This window comes from Panthera uncia, assembly GCF_023721935.1.
Source record: "Panthera uncia isolate 11264 chromosome B2 unlocalized genomic scaffold, Puncia_PCG_1.0 HiC_scaffold_24, whole genome shotgun sequence".
Lineage (NCBI taxonomy): Eukaryota > Metazoa > Chordata > Mammalia > Carnivora > Felidae > Panthera > Panthera uncia.
Window position 1 is genome coordinate 72,088,020 of NW_026057580.1, and position 13,248 is coordinate 72,101,267.

Here is a 13,248-nt window from a genome sequence, read left to right on the forward strand (position 1 = left end):
TTGCTTTCCCATCAATATCTACTTCTATACAGTAAATTTAATGACTGTTTATATAATTCTTTTAACGCTCACATGGCATCATTGTGATGCTGGCTTTTTATGAATATGCATGTGTTTCCCACAGACTGTAACTACATGGGGCAGAATTGTATATCTTGGTGTTTTGTGCTCTCACAGATCATCCTGTTTTACACATGGTAGGAATTCAATTAAAATCTGTTGACTGACTGGTCCTTTCACATAAGGGAGAAGATGAAGCTTCTCTCTCCCCTTCCCAGTGTCCCTAACCTTGTCCAAACCCTTCAGGAAAGTGTTTCTGCCTCCACATGTATTCACTGGACCTGTAGCTAGAGAGAACTTCAGTGTTGGCAGGATGTTAAAATGAGAAAACACTTTCTGTCCTCATAGAACTTACTATTACTGTATATTCTCTCCTCAGTAGTGCCTCTCCTCATATGCTTTCTCTACTAGAAATTTCTTTCTCTAGATAATGAATATTGCATCCAGTAAAATTCCATTAAATGAATATCATGCATTACTGATTGCTGTAAGAAAACAAAGCCTTAAAATCGCTGTTTTGCACCATCGTATTTTGCAGATTATTTCTAAGAATATGAGGCCACCGATCACCTACAGCATCTTTCCATGAGATGTGACCTATGAATCAAACTACAGAACTCTTCTCTAAGACTCAATAACTGTCTCTTGTCTCTGGAGCAGTTTACTATCATGTACTCTAAAAATATTTCATAACATGGGGCTCCTGGGTGGCTCAGTCGGTTAAGTATCTGACTTCGGTTCAGGTCATGGTCTCACAGTTCGTGGGTTCGAGCCCTGCATCGGGCTCTGGGCTGACAGCTCAGAGCCTGGAGCCTGCTTCGGATTCTGTGTCTCCCCCTCTCTCTGCCCCTCCCATGCTCACGCTCTGTCTCTCTCTCTCTGTCTCTCAATAATAAATAAATGTTAAAAAAAAATACCTCATAACACATATTTTTTAAAGTTTATTTATCTATTTTGAGGAGGGGGGAGGGGCAGGGGGAGATGGAGAGAGACAATCCCAAGCAGGTTCTGAACTGTCAGAGCAGAGTCTGATGCGGGACTCAATCTCACCAACTGTGAGATCATGACCTGAGCTGAAATCAAGAATCGGACAATTAACGACTGAGTCACCCAGGTGCCCCCATAAAACATACTTTTGATTAAGTTGCTCCAACATATTTCCTCTGAGTTTTAAAATGAAATGGAAAGGTATTTGAATGTTGCAAATATGTTTCATTTTTTCATAACATTATATATATATTCACCTTAAGAAGGACAGAAATAGCAAAACAGCAGTTACTTAACAATGAAGATGGAAGTCAAAGGAATATAAAAAACTCCATTACTTGGAATGCATAGGAGACTGCGAAGTATTACATTTTCAGGTTTCTTAATAGTGATTCAGGAATCTCTTTTGGTTGAGTAAGCTTTCGTTGGAGAAATGCTACCAAAAATACCTTTTTGCCTTGAAAATATACTAAATATAAGTGAATCTTTCTTCGATAATTAAAGATTTTGCTCTGCTTATGAATATAAACAGAATACTTCTAGTAGCATTCTTGAAAATGTAGACAGTGTAGGAGATCAAATAAACATATATTGGTATCAGGCTGCTGTTGTATCCAGTCAATGCCTTATGTAAGTTTGCTTTCTTTCAATGATCACCAGTGGAAGTCTAGAAATAATGGTTTAAAGAATGGATATCTTTGTTGGGCTCTAGGTAACTCAGATTTTTAAAAAATATTCAAACAACTTTTTTTCTAGTAGACAAGCATTAAAAAAAATTTTTTTTTGTTAATTTTATTTATTTTTGACAGAGAGTGCGAGCATGAGCTGAGGAGGGGCAGAGAGAGAGGGAGACACAGAATCCGAAGCAGGCTCCAGGCTGTCAGCACAGAGCCTGACATGGGGCTCAAACTCACAAACCATGAGATCATGACCTGAGCTGAAGTCAGACGCTTAACCGACTGAGCCACCCAGGCGCCTCAGATAAGCATTTAATAATTCTCTAAATTAGAATCTTTTTTCAGGACTCTGGGCCTATTAGACATACTTCTTAGTAAAATACTTCAAGATCTTTATTAACCACTTTAATGCAGACAATTATAACCTCCATCTTAATATTCTAAAACAGAGAAAAAAGACTTGGAAAGAAAAAGATTTTCAGTATGCTCTGAACTGTTATATACTCTCCTTTGTCATTAAATCTAGTTAAAAACAACAACAACAACAACAACAACAAAACGAAAAAACAAAACTCTTCTTAGCTAGTTAAACAGTGAATTATCCAATTCTCCAGATAAGAAAAAAGCTATTTGAACTTCTAACTTATCTCCTAATCTTCAAAGCTTTGGATTGTGTTATTTTCAGGTAGCTTTCTGCCAACCTTGTTTTAGATGGAATCTCATCTCTTTGAAAGTTTCTACCACAGGTTTCTAACAGAAAAAGAAAAGCTAAACAAACTTGCTGATAACCAAAGTCTCAAAATGAAGTCATGTGTAGTCGTGTTTTGTTTTGTTTTGTTCCCCTAAAGTGTTTATGGGCCACAATACTGACAGCACCCTGGGCATGTCAGGGAAGGACTAAAGGAGTGGGGCACCAGTCTCCTTGCAAAACTGGTCATAGGAGAACATGGATAATGAAGACATATTCTCCCCCTCGCCAACTCCATAGTCGTCAAGTGTCAGCAGTAATTAACTAAATGAAATAAGCCAGATGAGAAAGCCACATACTGCACAGTGTCACTTACATGTGGACCTAAAAAAAAAAAAAAAATCAAACCCATAGAAACAGAGAGTAGAAAACCAGCGTCTGCAGAGTAGAGAAAATATGGAGAAGCTGGTAAAAGGGTACAAGCTTTCCTCAGTAAGATAAATAAGGTCTGAGGATGTAATATAAAATGTGGTGACTACAGCTAATAACTCTGTATTGCATAATTGAAATTTGCTAAGAGAGTAGAATTAAATATATATATATGTAACACATTAGATTAAATATATATATATATTTAACACATACTACACACATATATTAGTGATGGACGTATTAATTAAATAGATGGGGGAATTCTTTCATAATATATACACATAACAAATCACAGTGATATGCATTTTAAATATCTGACAATTTTGTATGTTAGTTCTACCTCAATAAAGCTGAAATTTAAAAACCAGTAATTAAGAAAGATAACACACATATTCATTTCCAGGGAGATAGACCTTTTATAATTAAGGAGGTAAAAGTTAATAACATGGTTATAGTTAGCAATTTCTAGAGTATAGAAAAAAATCTGAAACACGTAAAGAAGACTATGAAGAGTTCTGTTAATAACACAACACAAATAGACTATCAACTCTTTCCAGACTCTTCTAGGAATGTCTAAGCAAATACTTTCTTTAAAGGATTCATAATATGAATATTATTTTGAAAACTGCTTTTTACTTAATATAGTATTGCTCTTGTTCTAAAAATAAAAATAGAGCCACATTATTATATGCATGATAACCTCATATATAGATAATACATAATTTATTTAACTCATTCTTTATTGATTGGCATTTAGATTGCTTCCAGACCTTTGCTCTTATAAACTCTATGATGAAGAACACTGTCTGTACATCATGCATTTGTGGAATTATTTCAGGATGCATTTCTGGAAGTGGTCACGTATCAAAAAACATGTATAATCTGCATTTTGATACATATTTATAAACTGCACTTCTAAATGTACCATGTTATTCCCCACCAATGATATAAGAAAATGTCCATTTCACCAACATAACTCATTATAATAACTATTATAACTCACTCTGATTTGCCCAATGAAGGTTAGTTTTAACTTGATTTTTATTACTTGCAAAGTTGATGAACATGTTTCCATGTGTTTCTTGGACATTTTAACCTTTTTCTGTCTCTCAGTTTTCTAATGTGGTAATTCTTTTTCGTCCTTCCTTTTACTACAGATCTGTAAGAGTTTTTCATGGTTTTCATTCCATTGAGTAGGTGTGTGTGTGTGTGTGTGTGTGTGTGTGTGTGTGTGTGTGTTATCAGATGCTTAGTGACAAGCATGGGCTGGTGATGTAAATCTGAGAGTCACAGCCTATGGGAGGCATTTAAAGTCCAGTAGCAAAGGTGAGCAACTATGAGGAGAGTTTAGAAAACAAGGAGAAATGGGTCCAGGACAGAATCTGGGGAAAATGTAATATTGGAAACTTGGGTAGAGCAAGAGAGGTCAGCAAAAGAAACATGGCAAGAACTGTTAATAAGGTGGAAAGAATGCCAAAAGAATGTGGTGTCACAGTAAGAGAAGATAATGTATCAAAATGGAGAAAACGGTTGATGACGTGTAATTCTGCTGAGAGGACTAAAAAAATGTCTATAGGATCTGGCTTTCTTAAGATCACTGGTGAACTCAATCGAAGTAGTTCTTTCTAGTGGGAAGCTGGGGTGGTAATGTTGCCAAAGCCAACCTGGAGTGGGCTAATCAGTGAACTGGATTTTAAATGGCAGATGTAGCACATGTGGACACTTTTTTCAAGTACGACTGTGAGAGTGAAACAGGGAGACTGGGCAGTTGCTGGAGGGAGAGTCTGGGTGAAGTTTGGGGATATCAGCTCACTTTGATGGAGATGATCCAGTAGAAGAGAAGCTGAATTGCAGGAGAATGATGAGAAAGCCTAAGGAGGTAACTTTTTAAGGAAGTAGAAGGCAATGAGTTCTAGCAAAAGGATTGACTCTTCTGAATATCTCTGGCCAAGGTTCACCAATGTCCTTCAGACCAATTCTCATCATACTAGACACAGTTAACACAATCGACCATTTATTCCCTCTGCTCCTCAACTTTCATGACACCTGTTTCTCCTGGTTCTTATCTATCCTTTCTGAGTGTATCTTCTAACCTCTTCCCTGCTCACCTATTTTTAGGATTACATCTCTGGTTCATATTCCTTCTCATTTTACATGCTCTCCCTAGGTGATCTCTTTTATTCTCATGGGCAAACTATTATTCACAAGTCAATGGCACCTGCGTTGCAACCTAATTCTAAGCTTGGCAAACAGACTTTATATCTAGTCACTTGATGGATACCTTCACCTACATATCCCATGGGTACTTAAGATTCAAGGATCCCAATCTGAACTCAACATACTTCACTTTAAGATTTGCTTTTTATCTTCTATTCTTTCAGTTAATGACATTGTCAACTACCAGCTGCCATATCCACATATCTTGGTCATATCCTACTCCTTCCTCTCCCTCCCTACTCACATATAAGGCTTAGCCATATTTAATTGTTGATTTGGAGGAATCATTACTGAGGAAAGGATTGCAGATAAAGGAGAATTTAACTTTCTTCTTGAAGGGAGAGGTAAGGTTGTCCACATAGTGGACAGTGATAGTCCACTGGATAGACAGTGGATAGTGATGAAAAACATGTGTGGCATGTGATGGCTGGAGGTAAGTCAAGGAGACTGAAAAGAGAGCTGTGTAGGAAAATATAATAGAACTGACAATGTTGATATTATGTTGGGACCAATATGTAAAGAGACTACTTACTGATATTATTGTGATATTAGTAACAAAATTAAAAATGTGGGGCGCCTGGGTGGTTCATCCGTTGAGCATCCAACTTCGGCTCAGGTCATGATCTCGCGGTTGACGAGTTCAAGCCCAGCATCGGGCTCTGTGCTGACAGCTCAGAGCCTGGAGCCTGCTTCGGATTCTGTGTCTCCCTCTCTTGCCCCTCCCCCATTCATGCTCTGTCCCTTGCTGTCTCAAAAATAAAATAAACATTGAAAAAAAATAAAAAATAAAAAAATGAGTATTCTCTTCCGCTAGTTTTGAAGCTCATTGGAAAACCTTCTGAGGATGGATTACGGGCGAAACCAATTATAGTTTTTGAACTCTGCCTTATTATGTAGGTTGTCAATGTCAAACGCAGAAGGCAAGCTCAGAGGTGGCATCAGTGTTATCTATTGGAATGGCAACGAGTTTAATTTCTCAGGTATCCTGTGAGTTTACCTGCCTGACACATCCCTTCTCTCATGTTTGTTGATGCCCTCAATTTGCCTAAAGGAAAAATGCCTGAATTCAGAGATAGGGTTTACAAATTAGAGAGCGTTAGCAAGAGTTTGAACTTACAAAAGTGTAAAAGTTGTTTTTTGAAAACAATTGGAGTCAAATGTTTCCTAACTTTTAACTTGTTAAGTTAAATGGAGAAGCATTAGCTAGCTGTATCCAAATCAAGTCTGTTCAGGAGGGAGGCAAGAAAAACAGTTACTGGTTGTCATTTTCACTTAACAATGCAATGTGTGGGTTCCCTTTCCAAAAATTCTCAGAAGTGCAACAAATTATGAGGAATAGAAAACAACATTAATACTTCCCCTGCAGGTTTGAGAACAATAAAGAACATTGAGAACAATAAAGAACACTGAGAACCTTATTCATGTTAGCATCTTCTGCGTCGCAGACCTGTCACCAAGAACCTTTTGATAGGTCACAAGTACCAGCTTTTTTCAAAGAAAATGTTTGCTCCAATCTTTTTGATCAAAAGGTAGCAAAAGGATATACAAAACATCTATGTTTGAAATTATTAAAGTATTTGGTCAAGCTAAGTCTTTTGTCCATACTCAGTACTCAAATATCAGTTCAAAGTTCAAATATACTAGGGAAAATTTAGTTTCAGTTGCAAAAGATCATGTCTATTGCCTACTAGATGCACTTTTTGGTACCTGTTGTTGTCACGCCTACAGAAAATAGTGCCTCCCATAGTTTACTGCATTTTCATTGTCTTGCCTCTACATAAAAGTGCCAGCCTGGGTCCAGAGCATAATCAGGTGTATCTTGACAGAAAATCTCAAAACTGGCAAATGTGATGCAGAATGAAAATAAATTAAGTAACTAAAGATTTGTTGGTGGATAATTTAATAATTATAAGACGCAAGTAATAAAAATGAGTAGGTATGATGAAATTATTCTTGCAATAATGATCCAGCTATCCACCTCAGTAAGAAAGGCACTGGCACGGTTTTTATTTTTACTTATCTATCTATCTATCTATCTATCTATCTATCTATCTACTGTGCTATTTTTAAAGGGGATACATTTGCACTTCAGCTGGAAGCTTTGTTAGGAAGTTTAAAAACTTCAGACGTTGTCTGTAAAAAGTACAGTTGTCTGTACTTTTCCATGACAATAAGCACCAAAAAACACAGGCTAATGTAGAAATAAGATGTATTTACCACCTACTCTTTCCCACCAGTATGCAGGATATTGAGAAGAGAGTGTCTGGAATGCTCTGGGTTCAGGGAGGGGGCCTGGGCCTTGAGGTGAGAGAGAGTGAAGCAGACACCAGATCCCAAAGGACAGAGAGAGATTCAGCCCTACAGAAGACAAGGGACAGACCCTCTTCCTAGAAACAAGGCAACAGATGTACTTCTAGCTTCTGGAGCTGGGATATTTACTTATTTAATTTTTTTTTTTTTTTTCTTATACTGCGGGCATTTGATCAAAGCAACAAATTGCTGAATCCAGGGGGCAAACAGAACCAACCAAACAGCCAGTTGAGCTGAGCCACCATTAGACCTGAGAATTCCCAAGGACCTGGGAGACAAGATGGTGGGGAGCAGAAGCCAGGTAAAACAAGCAATTTCTTTTCTGGTCGGTGTCCATGTCAGTGTATTCCTTCACGAGTTCCAGGTCACCAGTTTCAGAAAATGTGGTTCCTTGAACATCTTTTCTGAAAATATGTCTGTTACCACCCTCCCCTTCTCCAGCTTTCATGATCCAGGTCTCTACTCACACGTTTATTTAATGGACAGGGGAAAAAATGTCTATTTCTAAAACTTCATCATCTCTCCTTGTGTAGACATACACAGCATTGAGTTTGTATACCACATGGGGGGGCCTGAGCTTTCTACCGGACAATCAATCATGAATGTCCACTTTCCTCAATCAGTCACTGGTTTTGGAGGCGCGAACCTTCCTCTCCTGGTTCTTTGACCTTGTGTGCTGTCTGTGGCAGATACTCATCCCACCTCCAAGTTCTCAGGTAGCCTCTGGTGTCGTTGTGTGCAGCTTTCCACTCCTTCACAATCCAGATGGGTGGGCTCGCTCAACTCTCTAGGCAAGGATTTGACATAGGATGTATTCTTATTCTTGGGGTGAGAAGTCCTCATAGAGAAAAGGATGAGAGGGAAGCCTGCTCAGACCGGCCTCGGTTTCCCTCCGTCCTTGCTGCTTACTCCTCCTCGATGCTCCAGGGAATAGAAAATAAATAGGAAGGATGCAGGCAGTATACATTCCCTAACATTTTTTAAAAAAACATTTTTAAAAATTTTTCATCCTAGCCCAACAACAAGACGGAACATGTCTGAAACAACATAAGCTTTGCTCTGACCGATTATTTTCCTTTTCCCAAAGTATAAACTAAGGGATGCCCACAGGTAGTTGTTTGCCAAGTGACGATTCAGAAATGAGGGATCGGGCCATTTTATGCAATTATGGTTGACCCTTGGACAACATGGGTTTGAACTGCACAGATCTATTTATATGCAAATTCTTTTCAATACAGTACGGTACTGTAACTGGATTTTCCTTATGATTTTCTCAATATTTTCTTTTCTCTAGCTTACTTTATTGTAAGAACACAGTTCATAATACATGTAATATACAGAATATACAGTTAACCAACTGTTTATGTTTTAGGTAAGGCTTCTGGTCATCAGCAGGCTATTAGTAGTTAAATGTCTAGAAAGTCAAGAGTTATGAGTGGATTTTTGACTGCACGGGAGTCAATGCCCTAAACCCCTGCATTGTTTAATGGTCAACTGTAGTCATTTCTTTGGGTAACAAGTACTGAAGGCAGTATTTAAAAAGTTATTAGTGAGGTAAGGATTATTTTATTCTCCACTATTAACACTTGAGCTCATATAAGGAGAGAGTAAGGCATTGAGGGTAGGAACACAGGCCAGATGGGTTTTGATGAGAAACAGTGATGATGTTGGTGCTCCAGGCAGTTCCTGGTCTGGATGAAGCCTACACTGGACAAAAACTGACCACAGAAGGTCCCTGAATATGCCAAAGAGGAGGTGTAGGGCTCTGAAGATGCCCCCCAGGCCTCATTCGAGTTCTCCAGTATCCTGAGTTGCAAAATTTATAGCCTGAGGATTAAGAATTTTATGGGTTATTAGATTGCTACCTTCCAACCCTTAACGTTATATGATTCTAAAATTTCACTAGCTGCTTTCGAAAACTTTACCTAAATCATATAAATTAGTTATACTTTAGAAAGGAAACAGGAAATCAGTTTGTTGAAAGCTTATGCATCAAGCATGGTGTTAGTTAATGTTATTATTATCTTATATGACTCAAATCCTGTAAAGGAATTATCTTCCTATTTTATAGGTGAAAATAGACCCACTGTAATTAACCATCTTGCCTAATATCTCACAGCCCTGTATAACAAAGCATGGAGGTCTAACTCCAAAGCTCATCCTCTTCCTATCACATGATACTGCTCTAAAAAGCCCATTATTTATATATCACCCATCAAAACAGGGACATATCAAAGGAAACAGAGATGGCTCTAGAGAGGTCCATGAGCTCTCTAAGATTAAAGCAAAATTTGAATGATTATATGATTTCTTGGAAGGGACAGTTTAGAATTTTCATCAAATTCCCAAAGGTTAAGCCATAAAATTAGAAAAACCATTGCACTCAATGTATTTAGAAAGTAATAGCCATATTCCCCTTCAGTTCCACCATATGGCATCCTGAGCTTATACCCAGCACACTCAATTTTCTCCAGTGATTACAGCAAGGCTGGAAACCTTAGAAAGAAGAAGATTAAATAATAATGAAATACATGAGAATCCATTTAGCTATGTGTGCTGTTTGGCGGTTCTCCATATAATTTCTGGTTATCAGTACACCCGGGGGGGCTACTATAGGTTCATTAATATAATTTTAGACTTGGAGATCCTTGGAGATCACAGAGTCCGATGCCCTCAGTTTACAGATGACAAAACCAAGACCCAGAGGGCTAGAGTGACTCATACATTGTCATATAACCTTTCATTGGCTTGATAATGAACTAAATATGTATTTACCTGGCAACCAGTCACTTTGGGCCATCATCTGTACCTCCGTGGTCAGTCAAGGGAAGGAGAAAACATTGGGCTCGTGCTCAAATTGCCCCTTCCAGTTCTAATGTTGATCTAGCATAACCAAATACTGTTTAGTTTTTGAGTTCTAATCAGATTTGCTATGGTGGCACCACAGCCGTCTGGCACCAGTGTGGTCTGCAGACAATGTCAGGAAAAGTTGATGTGACGCTGAAGATTCTTGTATTCTGAATTAGTAAACCAAAAAAAAAAAAAAAAAGATGCACTTCTCAAATGCAACTTGATGAGGCAGACTGTGCCAATTTTGCTAATATAAGCCAAGTTGTAACGATAAAATCAGTAATTTAATTAGTCTGTTGCAAATGAAGACATTTTATCTACACCATTATTTGAAAGCATTGTGATTCTATTGATTACTTTCTCGGTGAAAATGTTTGAAGGAACGTTTCTTAAATCTATTTAAAAATCTTTAGACTTTGTATTAAGAAGAAACTGCTGAAATAAATTGCATTTCTAGACTGCATTCCAAAATTTCGTTTTGGGTCAATTTGATGCATGTTCTTGGTCATTTAACATGATCCTTTACTGAAATAAATCAGATATTTGAAATAAACACATGCAGAAAAATTCACTGAAATTAAAAAAAAAAAAGCAGGCAAGAGACCACATGTACAGCAGATGTGGGGTCCAAGAAATTCTACACACTATGAGCTTGGCCAAACCACTTAGCTTCTCTGTGCCTTAGTTTTCCTTCCTGCAAAATATTGACGTCTGTGTGATTTTTAAGGCTAGTCCCTGCTCGCAGATTTTAAGTCTAGGATCCTATCATAACATTTTTATCCTTAAGTACGAAGTTAAGGAGCTTATACTCTTTATAAGGGAGGAAAAAAAGTTAATCATGTAAATGACATTTAAACTAGATTAACAAGAATGAGTTGTTAGGAATTAATGATCACAAAGAAAGTGAGGATTAAAAAAGTTAAATATATTTTAGTTGAAGTCTTACATTGAAAGAAAAAAGCTCCAAGTAGCCTTATTAATTTATCACAGAATCTTAGAATCAGAAGGGAATCTTAGAGGTCATCACTCAATACAATTCACAGTGGAAATTTCCTCACCAGTGCCTGTCAGTTCCTGGTCCCCTTCTCCTATGATTTCTGGAGTTCTTGAAACAAAATAGGTGAGATGTATATAGAGAATAAATTAGTAGCTAAACTGGTAAAAAGCTATAGAGTAGAAGCCAAATAGCTCTTAATATAATTTACCTGGATGAACAGATAATCTAAATTATAAATATAATGAATCAAGGTCATGGGGAGGCTTAACTTTAACATGCATATATGTTCCATCTAAAAAAAACAACACTAACTTCAAATTAAAGCAAAAATTTAATTAACATATTGCTGATTCAGGATCTCTGTTCCTACAGTTGGATTCTAATTTTCTTTTTCAGTTTCACTAAATCTTGCACCCTCACGGTCTCCAAATAATATCCTCCTATATAAAAGGAGGCAATGTACACATTCAGTATGAGGTCCCTATTAGTCTTCTTTCTGCCTTAAGCCGAACATGTATCTTAAGATAACCCTTTCTTCATTTTTCTCCTTTTCTCCTACTTCAGGGGAAGAATCCTCTCAACTTTCTAAAGTGAATCCTACACTTTCCACTCTCCATCTGATGCCCACCTGCCCACAGGAAGACCTTGCTCTGTTAAGTTCTCTCTCTTTTTTTTCAAATCTCCCACCTTTCCTATAAATACGTCCTCAACATATGAAAAAAGCAGGAAAATGTGAGTGTTAGAAAGCTCACGGATGACACTGGTGAGTCACTGAACCAACCGTATTTGGAATGAATACTAACGCTACATTTCTCTGAATATATTTCTGATTTTTTGAACATATTTATCACAGGTTCTTTATAGTCTTTGCCTGCTACAGTTTACATCTAGGTCATCTAGGAGTTAGTTTCTGTGGACTCTTTTTTTCTTTACCACAGGCCACATTCTCCTGTTTCTGTACACACACAGGAATTTTGAATGAATACTAAATGTGGTATGTGATATACGACAGAGGTTCTGGAGGCTGTTTTCTCCCTCTGAGGAGTGTTGAGCTTGTTCTAGCAGGCAGTTCAATTACTGGCCGGTCACCTTGACACTGGGTAGGCTTGGTTTATACTTTTAGGACAGTACAGAAAGCTCAAGGTGTTTCTCTATGCCCTCCAAGCAGCCAGGACTTAACTTTGAAGCGTCTTCCTTTTGAATCTCATCACATCTGCTTTTAAGCTTTGAAGGGCAGGGTATGATCCTAACTCCAAAGGCATGGCTTTTCTAGTCTTGCTTCAGAAGTTGAGGATGATAACAGGATGTGAAGAAGGTGTTAACATGGCCAGAATGGAAAATCAAAGTCTCCACTGCTGTTACAGTCTCAACCCCACAGTGGTCACTCATGGCTAAACCTCAAGGGGGGTCTTGCCCTGAGCCCAGCTCTCAGCCAAGGATCCACGTGGGACTTTCACAGGGACCTCTGAGACTCCTTCTGGGAGCATGCGTAGGGCAGTGCAATTACTGAAATGACATTCGATCAATGAGATGAATAAAGTGAAGGAGACAGGCATGTAGATATCTACGCAAACAACAGTCCAGGTATAGGAAACAGCACGTGCAAAAGCCTTACGGAATTTTAGGACTCGTAGGGTGGTATGAACTAAGAGTTGGAGAAGATACAGACTTACCAGGAGTTGGGGAGGGGTGAGAGAAGCCTTGCAGGGCTCAGCAAGGATGTGATATTTACTCTGAGCAAAATGGCCAGCCACCGGAGGATTTCAAGTAGAGTAGTGACACGGCCAAACTTAAGTTTTAAAGGGCTGCTGCACTGAGAATTAACTGTAGTGGAATAAGGGCCAAGGAAAGGAAAGAGTAGGAAAGATATTGAAATAGTGCAGGTGAGAGAATATCGTGGCAAGGGAAAGGGTAATAATGGCAGAGAAGGTGGGGAGTGGTTAAATGTACTTCGAAGACGGAGTCGACAAGTAATCCTGATGGATTACGTGTTGAGTGTGAGAGAAAGAAGGTTCTGTCCTGAGCAGCTG